The following is a 17,332-nucleotide window of genomic DNA, read 5'->3' on the forward strand; positions in this document are numbered from 1 at the left end:
AGGTTCTGACTCTTTTACTTATCTATACTCACATATATAATATCAGAAAAAGAAAATTTTTTATGAATTTCTCTGAATTTCATTTTTCTAAATTGTCCATAAAATATAGAAAGCAGCACATAGAGAGCTGTGATGAGTAAAGTAAATAAGTTTGTAGCTGGAGAAATGCCACATAAATTTACCATGATTTGCCATGAATGGTTACTAATGTCAGTGTATCCACCTATCCATTAGGCCAATAGGCTAACTGAGTCCCAAAGGAGTGAAATGACTTACCTAAAACTAGTTCATGTGAAAAATAAGAGGAAAACTAACACTTATTTTTGGTTATAAAACACCTACTCATCCATGATGGATTTTGGAAGAAGGATCTAAAAAGACACTCTTGTCCTTCTAAGGAAGGCGTTTGGAGAGCATTAGGGAAAAGCTCACAAATTGAGGACTGGGGCCCTTGGTCCTCTTTCCCACTGGAACTCACTTCTGGTTTGCAGAGACCTCTGGGTACACCAAACCTCATCCTTCTTAGCGGTTCTAATAAGCTCCTCCATGAGAATCATTCTAGAGAACTCTGAACATTATGGGCTCACACTATCAAATTCTCCTCAGTGATCACTAATGGGACATGTATGTTGGAAGAGGGGCATCAGATGTCTGCCCCCACACCTGTGCTCGTCAGTCCTCACGCCCCTCAGTTTGACTCAAGAGCCCATCTTCCCTAGGAAGCCCCTCTGATTGTGCCAACTGTCCATGAGCTCTTGAAATCATTGCCTTGCTATACCACTTATTTGGCACCTATCTCCAGCTTTTTATTCCCCATTTTCTTTCAATATGTAAATCTGACCTTCCAATCAGACTTCAAGTCCCTTGAGGGAGGAGGCCACACCTGTCCTTGAGGTCCACGTTCTGTGCTATGAATAAGGGCCAGGAGATGCCCAGGAAAGCTTTGATGATGAAGAGGATGATGGTAATTAAGTGTTTTCATTCTTCACTGGATGCAAATAGTTGTAGGTCTAGCAGAGACGCCGGGGCTAATAGACACAAATTTGGCCAAATTCACAGCATGGTTTCACTAAGTCTCATAGGTAGTCACCCTGAAAGCTGTGACCACATGGTTCTGCATGATGCTGAGGTCTCAGCAACACAGCTGGCAGAAAGAGAAAAGAGCCAAATCAACCAGCTGTAGACCAGGCGGTCCTGGGAGGGTCAACCAGGGTCCAGTAGATGAGGCCCAGGGTTGTCTTGAACTAAAACATGGTCCCAGAGTGCAACGAGATCCAGGCGACACATCCAGGAGGCAGGACCCTGCGAAGGACGGCCAAGCCGCAAGACATGCTCAAAGTCAGGAGGCAGCATCTTCCCTGTCCTGGGCATCAGGCGACAACCCAGGGCCTGGGTAAGTGAGGGAAGCCCAAGGGGAGGGGCTGCTGTAATAAAGAGTCTGACTCCGTTTTTGGTGTTGGCTGACAGTTTCGAAATCCCACCGCTCCCTCTTCCCCTTCTACCCCACGTCTAGGCAAGATGATGAGAGAGCCCAGGTGCCCCCCTGCTTTGGAGTCGGTGGGAAGATCAAAGCACATGTGTCTGGGAACTCTCACACTGGCCCCACCCCAACCACCTGCTATGGACCGAACTGTAGCCTCCCAAAATTTACATGTTGAGGCCTTAACCCCCACTGTGATGGTGTTAGGAGGTGGGGACTCTGGGAGGTGATTAGGTCGTGAAAGCAGAGCCCTCATGGATGGGATTAGTGCCCTTATAAAAGAGGCCCTGGAGAGCTCCCTAGTCCCTCCACCATGTGAGGACATCTATGAACCAGGAAGCAGGGTTTCTCTTCCTGAACATGCCAGCATCCTGATCTAGACTTCCAGGCCCCAGAGCTGTGAGAAGTAAATTTCTGTTGTTTGTAAGTCACCCAGTGTCTAGTATTCTGTTATAGCAGCCCAAACAGACTAACACAGGGCCTCTGGGAGGTAATTAGGTTTGGATGGGGTCCTAATGATGGGGCCCTTATGGTGGAATTAGTGCCCTCACAAAAAGAGACACTGGAGAGCTCATTCTCTCTCTCCACCACCTGAAGACACAGTAAGAAGGCAGCCATCAGCCATCGGCGAGTTAGGAAGAGTCCACACCAGAAACTGATCACACTGGCACCCTGAGCTCGGACCACCCAGCTTCCAAAACTGTAAGAACAAATTTCTGTGGGTTAAGCCGTGGCGTATGGTGTTCTGTTATGGCTGCCCCAGCTGAGAGAGACACTGCCTTATAACGTCAAGCCAACCCCCTTTCCCAGTCCTCGCCTGCCATTGTCAGAGCGGCTTGGGAGCCCTGCACCTCTCCCCAGAAAGCCTCATTGTGTGAGGAATCAGCCCTTTCCCGTTCTCTTAATGCATCTGTGGCATCATCAGTCTCAAAATCCAAGCCAAATTTTCAGAGGGGGGTCACTCCCACCTTTTGGAGGTGATCACAACAGCTGGGAGGACATCCAGGCCCCCACCGTCAAACAAGCTGGGCTTGGCACAGGGGAACTAGAGTTCAATGCAGTGGTTCTAGCTGGGCTGGCATGGAGCAGAGGTCAGGGAACATGAAATTTGAGAAACCACGCGAAACCCTAGGCTCCCACAAGACCAATGCCCCCCGGCCCGCTTTGGTGCTCTGGGGCTGACTCAGGCGACAGAGGCTGAGCCTACAAGTAGAAGCACACATGCCACCACACAGAAGGGACCAAGGAGAGCAGGGGCAGCCTTGGTACGACGTGTTACTGTAAAGAAATCCTCCCTTTAGGGAAAGCCTTGGCTCTGCCCCAGCCACGCCCACCAGTAACCTTGGAGCACAGCATTCAAAATGTAAGCTCAGCAGAAACTGTAGAGTGGCTCCTCCTAACTATTCCCAGCCCGGTGCTTCATCCCTTCCTATTTTTCAGAGGCCAAAAAGCTGAAATATTCAATCCTTAGTCTCTTTTTTAGCTGAGGATGATATTGTGACATAGTTTTAGACAAGGAGATATAAACAGAAATTTTCCAGGGAAACCAGCTCCTCCAGGTTGAAAAAATGAAGCCCAGCAAGGAGAAATCCCTTTGTCTCTTCTTCTTTCTTTCTGCCTAGAATGCAGGTGCAAATCAGTGAAGTGCAGCAGCCACATTGTGACCATGAGGATGGAAGAGACATGCTATGGATGATGGGCCAGAAGGATGGAAGGACCTAAACCAGCCCTGGATTGCTCACCTGTGAGTTTCCAGGTAGGTGGGGAGAATAAACTCTTGCTTGGCTCAACCACTATAGTTGATTTTCTCTTACATTAAAAAAACTGGCACATCGGCAAAGCTAGTGGAGAGACCCACTGATGGCTGACGAAGAGCATAGTCTCTAGCATCAGACAGACCTGAATCTGTATCCCATCTCCGACTTCTTACAAGCTGCGTGGACTCAGGCATGTTACTTATCTCTCTAACCCTTAGTTTCTTCATCTGAAAAATGAATATGATAATGGCACCCACTTCAGAGAGTGGATGTCAGACCTAAATGCTAAGCACTTAGCCAGGGCCTGCAAGAGTAAGTCCTCAGGAAACGGGTGCTTTATCTGTTAAACTGGTTCTTTCAACAAGGTCAAAGCTGCGTCTTCCTGGAAGGAACAATCATGGATAAACCAATTATACTTCTTTCTTTTACTCTCCAACCATTTCGGGGCTTTTGTGCCGCCATGATATTCCTGTTCAGAGGCCAGCGGGTCACACAAATGAGACCCCACAGACTCACTTGGAGAGAGACTGGAACCGTCAGCTGTTGCCCCTTCCTAGAAATTCAGAGCAGGCACAGATCTTTAAAGGGCTTTAAGTGTGTCCCAGGAGGAGCGTCACAATCAAGTCCCTGTGTGCTTAGGGGTGGTGGCCTAGGCCGGTTTTCCATTTAGGAAGCAGAGAGGAGAATCTAGGAGGCAAAACATCAGAGATATCAGAGAATCCTTCCCTGGCTCCTCTCGATGAAATCCTTCTAACAGATGACAGAAGCTTTCCTTCCATAACGAGCATTGAGCTTCAGATGCAAACCCACTGGGGACAGAGGACACAGGGACCTAAATTCTCTTTCACAATAGATGACTGGCATCGGGGTCTTTCCAGAAAGCAGTGGAGGATGGAAGAAAATGCGAGCACAGAGAGAGGAGGCCAATTGCCCAATGACACACTTTGCAATTCACAATGAATTGCAGAATTCACAATTTTCGCAGGATTTGGTCTTCAATATTGCCCCAATAATCATCCCCACACAACATGTTCTGTCTCTATGGGGTTGTCCACTCACTCCTGCCTCTCCACCCAGAGATCACCAGCCAATTGGGTTTCAAACTGGCCACCGGACTCCTGCCAGACAAGCGCCCAGTCACCTCCCACCTCCCACCTCCCACCTCGGCAGCGTCACAATAAGGCCATGGATGTGCTGTGGTCTGCAGACCCTACAGCCAAAGCTGCGCACAGCTGGCTGCTTGATGAGGTCCACTGGGGCCAGCTGGCTCCGTCACTCAGGTGTGGCTGGAACAGAGAGCACCTCCAAACCCTTGGGGACTCGCTGATAAACCTCAATTCATGGCTGGAAGTTCTGACCCATCAGACAAGCCTGTCCCCTCCTGTGGGAAGGAGTGAAAACATGGGCAAAGCAGAAATCCTCTCGCTAGATCAGGAATGTGAGTGCATCCACCCTCCCCACACACACACACACACACACAATTTAAACATGACCTCCTTTGACCTTCTCAACAGCCCCGTGAAACAGTCTGGGCAAATATTATTATCTCAATTAGTGGGTCATCAAACGGAGGCTCAGCAAGTTTAAGCAACTTGGCCAAAGTCAACCCCACTCGTCAATGCAGACGCAGGCTCTGGGGCTAGCCACTCTCTACGTAATAGCCGTAGATGACTCCCACATGCTCCAGAGCATCCTGAGGCCATCTTACCCTCCACAGCAGCAAGAAGGCTTTAACTTTTTATGTTTTTAAAGTGCTGAGATGTTTTCAATAGTTCCTGCCTCTGTAAGCCCTCTCCTCTCCATAAAACAGAATCCGGCCCGGAGCCTGCCCTACAGATGGCAGCCTCTAAATGCCTAACCGCTTCGGCCCACGCTTGATTGCTGGCGACGAAGGGAACAAAGGGCTCCTCAAACTGGGAGAGGCCCGCCTGGCTTCAGCACGTTCTTCTGGGCCGATCTTCAAGATGTGTATCGTGCTGCCTTTCAATAATTTTTAGTGTGTTATTCTCTAGGATCTTTGAAGTTTCTCTTATGGAGAAAACATTTCCTAAAGTTATTGGCTTTTAAAAAAAGCAAAATATGGGAGCCTTATGATCTTGCCTCTCACAGCTCATAAATACTTGTGCAGAAGTGGTAGCCGGGCCCAGAAGGACTTTCCCCTGCTCTCCAGGAGAAATAAAAGCCCTCACAGTGTGACCCAGCTACCACGGCCCCTTGGTCGGGGGAAGAAGGAGACACTGGCTGCCTGCCAGGCCCTCCAGGCCTCTCCTGGAGATGCACAAGAAGGAAGCTGAGGACAAAGCCACCTTCCTGTCGACAGCAAGGTCCAGACTCATCTGAGAATCACGGCAGGGCACAGAATTTCCTCTTAACATGTTTCCCTAACCCGTCCTGTCCTTGAAATGCTGTCTTGCCCCCAATCGCACAGAGTCTCTTTCAAATGCCATTTCTGACCCAGCACCCCCTTTTCAGGAAGCTTCCCAGATCTCTATGGCCCATCGTATCAACTCAAAACTCTCTGACCCCAGGCCTCAGAGCCCTGCTGTTCGCCTTCCTTTGGAGCCCCCACCACGGCTGCTCCATGAGCATCCCCCACCCGCCTCTGCACCTCCACCAAAGTGGCCTCCACCTCCTGCCGGGTCTTGCTGCTGAATCCCCAGCCCTCCTCGTCCCAGCCTTCAAGGGCTTCTTCCACCACCGAGTTTATGAAAATAGTGCTTTCAGCTTGGGAGTCCGGCAGACCTGAGTTTGAATCCTGCCTCTTCCACTGAAGGAGGGCTCACACTTTTTGGACAAGGTGATTATGAGAACTGAACCAATAAGATGAAACACCTGTAGCTTCATGCCTGGCACAGAGGAGGCATTTTACCATGTCTGGGTGAAGACCCCTACTGGGTCCATCCATCCTCGTGGAGGGAGGCAAAGGGTTACAGCTGGATGTGTGTTTGTTGGCACTTCCTTTTAGTAAAGATGCTCAAATACCTACAACATATGTGCTTGTAAGATTCACAAGCAACCCTTTCCCCCAAGCAGCCTGTCCTGACTCACCTGACATCAGTCCTACACCCCTTCCTAGTGAGATGGCCAGACCGGGGTCCAGCTGGGCTTGCTAGCTAGACCTCCACTAGACAAGTCTCCACTCCCTTGCTCTGCATCCCCCTGCATGCTAATACTCCTGGCCCTAAATCAGGGCAGTTTGGCAGCAGGGCATGCGAGACTGACACCATGCTGATCAGGGGAGAGAAAGAAGAATGTGTGGGTATCAGGGCAGGCTCCTAGTTCAGGAACTGCATTACAGAGGCTGGTCCCACTGGTGGAGTAGCCCAGGAGCTTGGATCGAAAGATCGTCATGGGGGTGTGGCCAGCCCACTGGCATAGTCACTAAGTTCACATGCTCTGCTTTGGTGGCCCAGGGTTACCAGTTTGGATCCCGGGTGTAGACCTACACACCACTCATCAAGCCATGCTGTGGTGGCGCCCCACATATAAAGTAGATGAAGATTAGCACAGATGTTAGCTCAGGGCCAGTCTTCCTCACCAAAAACAAAAGATCATCACAAAGTCTGGCTTGTCCCCTGTGGGGAGATGCCATCTGACAAGCTGATAGGGCCCACGGATAATCCCCACTTGGGAAATAAATAAGTGAATGAACAAAGAAATGGATTGCCAAATTTTAGATCTTCCAATCAGAGTAGCTGCTTTCTACTTCTGAGCAACATGAAGATGTGTCCAAGCAACCAGATATCACCCAAGTACCTTGACATGTGAAGGTGAAGTTCCTTCCATGACCTCCTCTGGCTGGGAGTGATCTCACTGGGGATAGTGGGGTCTTGGGAGGCCTGCAGGGTGAGAGGAGGAGCCACAAAGGACATCTCGAGGAGAAGCCAGGAGGCGAAGACAGACCCCTGCCCCACCAGGAGCCAGCAGTCCTCGTGACCAGCAACAGGGAGCTCAGCCCCCAGGGGGTGAGGCAGGTGTTGGCTTCCAGAGGATGCACAATGCGGTGAGGATGCTAAACAGAGAGCCAATGTTCAGAACACCGTCCAGAACTGGCACAGCACATAGAGCAGCCTAATTCCAGGCCACTCCGTTAACAGAGACGGCACCTTCGATTTATTGTGTAGCAGTAGTGGTAGCTGTGGGGTTCTTTTTAATGCTTTCTTCTGGTAACAGAATTTATCCCACATTCAAAGAAACACTCAGGTGAGACAGACCCTATCTCTATTTTCAGGGGATGTTATAAGTTGAGTCTGCACAATGAAACTACTTCCCTACTCTGCAGTGATTGGTTGGTGGATGGTCACATGACCCGACCTGAACCAATGGGAGTTGTCCCTGAGAATTTGGCTGGGGTTGTGGTTGGGAGGGGGATGCTTTCTTATTGCTGGGATTCCCCAGCTTTAAAGACAACATGGATCTATAGCTGCTGGAGGCCATCCTTGCCAGCACATGGGGAAACCATGCCTGAGAGTGAAACCCACCCAGAAAAAAAAAGAACAAGGAAATGAAAAGAGAGAGCCTCCCAATGATTACTGGGTAAAAGCCTGAATCCAACCATACCTGAAGACCATCTTCATTCCCTTGAATTTCCCTGAGACATGAGCCAGTAACTGTCTTTTTCCTTTTAATTTGAGTTTCTGTTACTTATAACTAAAATCATTCTAACTTATATACCTGACCAACTGGCTCAGAGCCAGGCTGAGTTTCATTCTTCAGGTGTCTTGTCATCCTTCCTGGATACTAAGCAGGATTGGGGCAGGTAAGGTAGGCGTATAGAGGACAGTACAACACAGAAGCACCAGCCCCACAAACTCAGGGTGGGGGAGTTCATAGTGCCTCCCAGGTACACCCGCCTTGGCACAATGAGAAAGACCCAGAGCTTGGCATCAGGCAGAGTGTGTTCAAGTCTCCATGCTTCCATTTACCAGCCGTGGGGCTCACGTTGGTTATTTAATCACTCCAGGTCTCTGTTTTCGCATCTAAAAAATAGAGACAATAATATCTACCTCGTAGGCTTTCTGTGAAGTTTTAATGAGATCGGGAATATAAAGGACTTAATCCCATCTCTGGCTCACAGCAGGAGTTTGATAAATGGCAGCAATTTTATGTCACCGTGGTATATCTGTCCTCACACGTTGAACACTGGGAACAGGAACAGCATAGATTACTGAAATATGTACGTACGGTCCTCAAAATAACATTGCCACCAGTGGCTTCAGTCTTCTCCTATGTCTTTTTTGTTTTTCTGTTTTAACCAGAGCTGCTAAATACAAACCAAATCACCCAAAGGGGATCACAGTGGTGTAGCATCTGGGTAGTGACAACTGGACCCGAGGATGGCATCTGGAGCTGCCTCCTCTTTTTGGGTAGAGGATTGAGCATGAGGGGGTCCCGCCTCATCCCTGAAGAGAGTCCTTGTTCTCTGCAAGTGACACCTGCAAACTCTATGTCTCATTCACTTTCCTCCCCCAGCTTGGGCAGAGAGGCCATGTAGAGCAGAGGCACCCACACTGAGCTGGGAATCTGGAAACCTGGCTTCTAGTGCTGGGTGTCCTGTGGCACCTTTTACAGTTGACTGTGCTTGGCTTGGCCTCAGTTTCCCCATCTGTAAACTGGGAGTACAGATCAGATGATCTCCAAGGACCCTCTCAGCTAGGAACCTTTAAGTGTATAGAGGCCAACCTTAATTAGGGATACCTGTATTTGTTTCAAAATAATGCTCCCCCCAAACCTCCCACAAGATCTCCCTTGATGGACTCCAGCTCCTGTCCCATTACGGGTAAGTTTGAATTAAATCATAACATTGGCCTGGCACATGCAGCCGGCTTTCCCGGGTATTCAGGGATGGCAGATTACGGGGAGGCATGGTTCTCAGAATGCCGTCCCCAGATGGCAGCATCAGCAACATCTGAGAGCCTGTTGGAGATGCAAATCCTCGGACCCCAGCCCAGACCCTCCCGGGTTTGGCCCAGCAATCTGTGCTTTAACAAGGCCTCTACGGAATTCTGATACACACCACATCCAGTCTAGAACTGTTCTGTCCAATGTGATGGGCACTATGTGTGGTTACTTAAATTTAAAGTAGTGAAAATTAAATAAAACTTGAAAGTCGGTCCTCACTCTAGCCACATATGAAGTGCGCAATAGCCACATGTGCCTAGTGGCTACTGTATAGGACAGTGCAGAGACAGAATATTTCTATCATTGCAGAACATTCTATTGGGTAGTGCTGGTCTAGACAAGCCTGGCTTCTCAGAGTGTGGTCATAGGCCAGCAGCGTTGTCCTCACTGGGAGCTTGTTAGAGACGTGGACTCTCCCAGCCCACAGTAGATCTTCGGGATCAGAGCCTGCAACTTCACGAGATCCCTGGAGAATTGGAATGCACCTCAGAGTCTGAGAGGCACTTGGTTGAACACTCCAGAACAGAAGACCTGAAGCAACTGCCCTAACATGGCCAACACAGAGTAGAACAGCACAGAGCCCACCAGCGTCAGTACACAACATCACAGCCTCCACGAACCTGACGTGACTGTGACCGCACATCCCAACAACACAATGGCTTCCAAACAGCTCAACGTTACAATCGACATGAGTCACGGGCATCTCGTGGCATCCATAAATGATAACCACGTTGCTTTTACTATACAAAAAAGGTCGTGGCTACGTACAATACACCATCGTAGTTGACGGGTTGCATTATTTCTCTATCAAAATGTCCTCTTGTCAGCTCCCAGGAAACTGGGGATCCAAACAGGACTTGGGAAAGGAGGTTTCTCCAGGAATCTATACATGAGGGGCAGAGACCCTTCAAGACCTACCGCCACAAAGCTCTCGATGACTGTGGTGTCTGATTCCACGGATGAAATGCATGGCACCTGTGTGGCCATGGAAAGTCTCCTTATCAACAACCCCCAAGCCCAGACTGACACTTCGCTGCTCATCTCAGAGAAGGGGAGCCCGCCAGCTTGTTATCCAGACTCCCTGAGAGGCCATGGCCCTCCCACCAGGAAGGACTGGTCATCCCCAAATCTGGTTCTGACGAGAACATCATCCACTGACAAGAGCATCTCAAAGTTGCCAAGCCCCAAGATCATTAACTGGTCTAGGAGAGGTTCCTCAAAGGGGGGTTGATGGCCAAGATGAATGGGCAGCAACGGCGTCTTCATAGCAACAGTGTGGTGTGTCGGGTTTTCCCTGCTCCCGTGGCCTCTTAGATGTACCCTCCAATATGGCCCATTGTGACAAAAATAACATCCAATAACCCCGCGTTAGAGTTGTGACTTCCCGACCCAGCTGCTGGTGGGTTTGCACGGCCAGCACTGGCCAACGTTCCTGAGGCTGCTCGTCTCAGACTAGGACAGCAAGTTGCTCTGGACCAGAAACTGTAAGCTCTACGCTCATTCTCTAGAGCCCAGCCAGATCTCAAAGGCTGCAGCCCTGCTCTGCTGACCTACAAATAAAACCAAAGGCCCCCCCGCCTCCAATGAGCCTGAACCGAATCCGCGTCTTTCCGTCACCTCCAGCCTAGCCATGATGGCCCAGAGGAGGGAAGGTGATCTGGGCTGAGAGTCAAGTGAACGGGGCCCAGGTGCCTGCTCAGCCGCTTGTTAGAACTCCATTTGCTCACCTAAAAATGGGAGGGAGATAATAGTGTTCTGTTACTGTGACTGTATAAAAATGACCCCATAACATAGCGGTGTGAAACACCCGTTTACATTTGTGGAGTCTGTGGGTCAGGAACGAGGACAGAGCCTAACAGGCCGCCCTGTGTCTGCCCCGTGGCACCCTGGGCTCAGCGGGAAGATTCAAACAGCAGGGCTGGCACAGCTGAGGCTCGCCCAGCAGTTCCTTCGGTCTCCATGCGGTCTGTCCCTGTGATCTCTTCCGCATGGAGATTCCAGGGCGCTGGATCTTCCATGTCAGCTCGGGCTTCCTAAGACACGCGTCTTGAGAGAGAGCGAGCTGGGAGAAATTTTCCTGCTTTGGACGGCCCAGCCTCAGAAGTCACACTGCATCACTTTTGCAGCATCCTGTGGACTGGGCAGTTACAAAGTCTGCCCAGCTTCAAGGGGAGGGAACAGAGACCCAACCTCTCGATGTAGGGCTGTTAATGTCACATCACAGGAAGAACATGGGGATGGGATACGTATTGGTAAAACCGTCTTTGGAAAAAACAATCTGTGCCAATAATTTCTTCCTTAAAAGGCGATGCAAGGATAGAATACCATGATGGCTGTCAAGTTGCTTGGGAAAAGGGCTGTATGTGTGGTCAGTCATTCCACAAACTCTGACCAAGCTCCTGCTTTGTCCTAGACACCACACGATGCCCTCAAAGAGCCCATTCAGTTGGGAGATGGGGCATGTTCCTAAATGGTTCTAATTCAAGGGGGAATGTGACAGAGGCCAGTGCTAGAGAGGAGGCATAAATGAGGAGCCATGGGAAGGAGGAGGGACTGTGGAATGGGCCCACGGACAGACAGCTGGACAGACAAGGATAACATGAGTAAAATCTCTTTGCAAACCAAGGATTAATATTTTCGTGGTAGCAGTAACGACGGCAGAGATCTTGGAGCAATGAGAAGACACTTGAAAATGCTTTCTTTTCTTTTTTCTCTTGAAGAGCCTAACTGTATTCTTTCCCCAAATCCAAGATTCACTCATTCAATCAATCAATCATTTACTTATCTGACAGCCATTTATGGAGTGTCTATTACACGCCAGGCGTGATGGAAAACTGAAAGGTGAACAAGACTTGGGCCAGCCCTCAAGGGGGCTGAAATTAACACTTTGAGTAACTGACACAAAGTTGGCACAGAAGGAGGAAAGCAGGAAAACGCTCCCCCTTACTGCTCCCCGGTGGCCCCTGCCTTTTCCCGTGGTTAAGTGCCACCGCCTACGGCTGCTGATCAGCTCTGAAAGCCCTGGAAAGCCCTGGGTAAGCAGAGGCCTCAGCCTTCACTGGGAGGACGCCAGCCCCCAGCAGCTTGGCGGTCATCCCGTTTTGGCCCTTCTCCCAGCTGCCACCTTTCTCCAGGCCTGGCCTCCTCCAGTCCCTGTTTCCCCACCATTTGGGGGTTAACATTTTCTAATGTTCCCTGCAGGGTTTGAAGTGCAGCTGTTAATACCATTTGGAAATTGCTTTTTCAAATGGCTCCGCTCTCTCTTGGAAACGACCACAGTGCCATCCTCTGGTGAAAGTCGGGATTCCGCTGGCTGCAGCTTTCCTCTGCCGCTGGAGGACGGCTTTGAAAGGGCTCCTGGGGCTCCTTCTGAAGAACATCCCCGCTCTGGGTGGGACCTCACCACTCTCAAGTTGCGGGAGTCCTAGCAGGGGAGTTCTGGAAATCAAGAACATGTCACTGGGAAACCTGGATCCTCAAAGAAAAAGAGAGAAAAAAGAATGTTCAGGCGAGAAAATTAATCTCTGTGTTCATCCTTTGGGTCAGCAGGAAACATACCCTGCAGGATGAGAGTGGTGTGGGTTGGACCCTCTCTCCTGGGACGTGGGTTCCCTGGCAGAGGGGCAATACTCGGAGGGGCAAATGGTAGCGTGGCCAGGTACCTGGATTGGAACTTAACAGTTTGCATTCAAGTTTTCTGCCCCAGGGGAAAAAAAGAAATCGATGGATGTTTACCTGAATATTTAATAGATGTTTGTCTGATATTTTCTCAACTAGTGAATTTTATTATTGTGTTACAATATGAGAGTTATGAATTTCTAGATTCACTTATTCATTTTTCTAGATTCAGTCATTTGTTCATTCAGTGCATATTTTATAGTGCCAGGCACTGATCTAGGTGCTAAGAACACAAAATACACAAACATCCCTGCCTTCATGCGCTTTCTTTCTAGGAGGAGGAGACAGACAATAAATGCAATATATGAGTAAATTACACAGGATGTTAGAAGATGCTAAGGAAGGCAGCAACAGCAGGAAAAGGTGATGAGGAGCGCTGGGGGTGATGCCATTGCAAATAGGGGTTCAGGGAAGGCCTGAAGGTAACACTTAGGGAAACACCTAAAGCTGGTGGAGATAAACCATTGGCTTCTGGAGGAAGGGAATTCCAGGCAGAAGGAACAACAGATGCTAAGAGTTTGAGATGAGAGTGTGCCTCCCATGTTTATGGAACACTGAGGAGCCAATATGATGAGAAAAGAGTGATTGAAAAGAAGATGGAGAAGAAGCAGAGAGATGCCAGGGCCCAAATTCTGTAGGAACTTGAAGGCCATTGCACAGACTTTAGCTTTTATTCTGATGAAAGGGGGGGCCCTTGCAGGGTTTGAAGACGTGGTCTGACTTACATGAGCCTCTGAGCACACTCTGGCTGCTTACCGGGAGTAGAAAGAAGGGGGGCAATGGCAGAAAACAGGAGGAGTAGTTAGGAGGCTACTGCAATAATCCAAGCAAAAGAAGGATGTGGATGGGAACAGGGTCATAGCAGTGGCGGCCATGAGAAGCAGCCGGATTCAGGGTATTTTGTGACAGTGGAGCCAAGTATTGGTATTGCTGAGAGCTTAGAGGTTGTTTGAAAAGAGAAAGAGTAACTAGGAGGACTCCAAGGTACTTAGACTGAGCAGCTGCAAGGCTTGAGCCAGGTACCAATCAAATTCTTCCTCTCAAGAATCTGAAACAAGAGACAGAGACTTTTGACAGTCAGTGGCAGGTACTGGAACAGACAGGTTGGTCAAGTAGTGAGAGAGCATGATTGGTGGCCATGTTGGGACACACACAAGAGAAGTAAACAGAGGAAGGATGAGAGAGAGGGATGGGGCAGACACACAAAGATGAGAAAGAGACCTCAATCCCTGGCTCTCCAGATCTGCTCCAATGCAAGGCCACCATGTTACACAACTCCAGAGATTACCATGTACATCATAGTCCACGCAAATGGTGCCACTGGAATTGTGAAGTGCATAGCTTGTGCAACTAAACATGACAGTCCTGTCCCCAGCTATATTTTACTCCTGTGACCAGATGTTCATGGCATTGTCTGTTGTATCTTCATCATAACCCTTTCCCTTGAGCTAGCTCAGTGTGTTTCTGTTTTTTTTCCAGCAGAAGAGTTTTGACCAAAACCAGAGACTCAGGAGGCAAAGACCAACATGTTGGCCCCTCACTTCTTTGGCTCACTGACTAACTCCAAGACCATCAGTATCTCTATGTTGCACATCTCCAGGGAGGCTCATTCATCTAGGGCTGCTGGACCTAACTGTTTAACGCCCTGAAAAGCAAGTGCACATTAATTGCTACTGTTGGGGGACTGGCAATCCTCCTCTGTAATGGAATTTACCATCGTTGTAAATTTTTGTTCGTAGATTTTGGCATTATAGACCTAACCGCTTAAGACTGTGAAAAATAGCGTCCTAAGGCTCTCACCAGGCAAGGGGGAAACTGGCTTATTGAGGGGCTGAGTTCTCCCACGTCAGGGATTTCAATTCGATGTCAGTTGGCTGCTGGGATTATCCAAATCCTGCATGAACTGCTCGTCCCTTTTAAGCAAACTCATCCGTATACATCTCACCGTCTTTTCTCTGATCCCTGCCGTCTTTGCCCGGGAGAGGAGCTGTGTGATGCAGGAGAACAGCTATTGCCAGGCTGTAATCTACAATTAGCACCTACGCAGAGACGCCGCTGGTCGAGGACATTTGAAAATCATTTCCCTCTTCCCATCTTCCTTCTCCAGCTGCCTAGAGCCTGAAGTCCCCCCATTTAAATCTTCAGTTTTTCTGTGTTGCAGCTCGTGAAAGGGAATGTTTTAGCAGCAATCTTGCATTTATTCACATCGCACGCACCTTATGTATTTTGGGTAAAGTCCATTCCCCCAGAGAAATTCCTCTGTTTATTCCAAGCACATTGCAAAGTCCACTGTTTGCACACTCATTGGTTCTCTGAATATCAGAGTGCCCTCCTCCGCTCCAGGCTGCCACTAATACATCAAATACATCAAATCATTTCCTGCCGTTTTTAATAAATGGAAAGATCGGAGCACCATTCACACGCTGTGGCATTGGGCGTTTGTTCGATGGAGGTAACATCTTCTACAGCAAGATACATTTCTGTTTCCTAGGGTTATTATTAAAAACAGAAATTGAGCTGCGTATTCATGGAATCAAACTGTAGCACATACATTTTGTGGATTCTAATAACAAAAAAAACCTTGGATACTCTCAAAGGCAGCGTGGGTGTTCCTGGCACTCTGGTACAGGAAGTCTCAGTCAGCCCTTCTCATCATGGTCCCAGACGGGCCGCAGTGACACCACCTGGAACTTGTGGAAATGAACATTCCACAATCCACAGCCACTGACTCAGAAACACTGGGATCTGTGTTTTCAGCAGTGCACCGAGTGACTCTGATGAACACTCACGTTTGGGAATGAGAGTTCTGGCTAATGGAACTCTTTAAAAAGCAGCAGTAAGTTACTGCTTAAGGAAGGTATATCTAATTGAGATTTCTAAAATATATAGTCCCAGTCTCTGAAGAGAGGCGGATGTCCCCAGGCAGGGGTACCTGATGGCAGGAAAATCCTAAGCCGAATATGCCTTGGGAGCGTCACTCATTTAAAAACCTCCATGAAGCTCCAACATTGTTTCAGGAAGTGTGGATCTGGGGCAGAGGAGCAGTGGCTCCTGCCTACAGCAGCGTCCAATTTTGAGGGAGAGCCAGAGGACAAGAGGGATAATTCCATGTCACAAGCGCCATCTCAGAGACATGGGCGAACACAGAGGGAGGCCTCGCTCTGGTTGGGGCAATATCCACTTCAACTTGAACTCAGCCTTGAAAGGGCAGGAGGGGCTGTGGAGGAAGAAGTGAGAATGACCCAGTTGCGCAAAGAGAACTGCGTGTGAAGAAAGGTGCTGACGGCCCAGGGGCGCTGAGAAGTATGTGATAGGTTTGCTCGCTTTCAGCTCATGCTCCAGACCCAGCAAAGGGCACCATTTTATGAGGAAGAGGGGTGCCAGGTGGTTCAGAGTTGTGTCCCAGAACCAGTCCTCGGACCAGCTACACCCCTGCCCACCTCTGCCCAAGAAGGACTTTAAAGAGCCATCTCCTCAGCAGATGCTTGAGGTTTCCTGTATGATATTCCTGCAGTCATATGCCAACTCCAGGCTAGCCCCTCGCACTTCTGCTTTCAGAGGGCCAGATACGTGCTGGGCAGGGGCCCCTCGCAGACGCGAGCCATATCATGAAAGAAAGAATGAAAATCAGAGACCATGGGGTCATGTCCTAACTGGGTAGGAAGTCTTCCAAGCACACCCACCAGATGGCCATCCAGCTCCACGATCTACTGGCTGGCCAGCTTTGGGTGAGTTATGTAACCTCTCTCTGCCTCAGTTTCTGCATCTGCAAAGTGGGCATAGTAATGATCCCTAATTTATAGAGCCATTATTAGGATTAAATGAGTTAATATACATAAAGTGCCTGGACAATGCCTGGAAATAGTAAATATTGTATGTGTTAGCTATTATTACCATCACCGTCATCGTGATCACCACCACCATCATCATTACCACCACCACCATCATCATCATCATCATCACCATCATTACCACCATCATTATCGCTGCCACCATCACCACTGCCACCATCATCATCATCACCCAGTCTGCTCCAGCCCAGAACCTGATGACTGAAGCTGGGACCACCAGGCTAATGGTGTGACAATAGCTGGTCATAGTGAACTGATAAATATAACTAAATATATTTCCTTCACCTCAATCCCACCCCATTCCATATTGAAAGCTTGACTGCCTCTACAACATTTCTACAAAGTTGTTGCCAGTCCATGTTTGAATCCTCTCCTGGTGGGGAGCTGACTACCTCGCCGGGAAGTTCATCCAACTGCCAGATCCATCAATTTGACTTTAGGGTTTTAATATTTCTGCAATTCCAAAAACATCTATGCTATCCCACTATGGAATTACTTCCCTTGGTCAGAATAAAATTGGAAAATAGGCCATTATTTATGCCACCTCCATTCTTTTTTATGCCCAGGGCAAGTTTTTCTATACCTTGCATGGAAAGGTGGAGTCTAATTCTCCTCCCTTTCGATCTGGCTTGGCTTTAGTGACTTGCTTAATCAGTAAAATACAA

Source organism: Equus quagga, chromosome 7 (genome assembly GCF_021613505.1).
Source record: "Equus quagga isolate Etosha38 chromosome 7, UCLA_HA_Equagga_1.0, whole genome shotgun sequence".
In the NCBI taxonomy this organism is placed as follows: domain Eukaryota; kingdom Metazoa; phylum Chordata; class Mammalia; order Perissodactyla; family Equidae; genus Equus; species Equus quagga.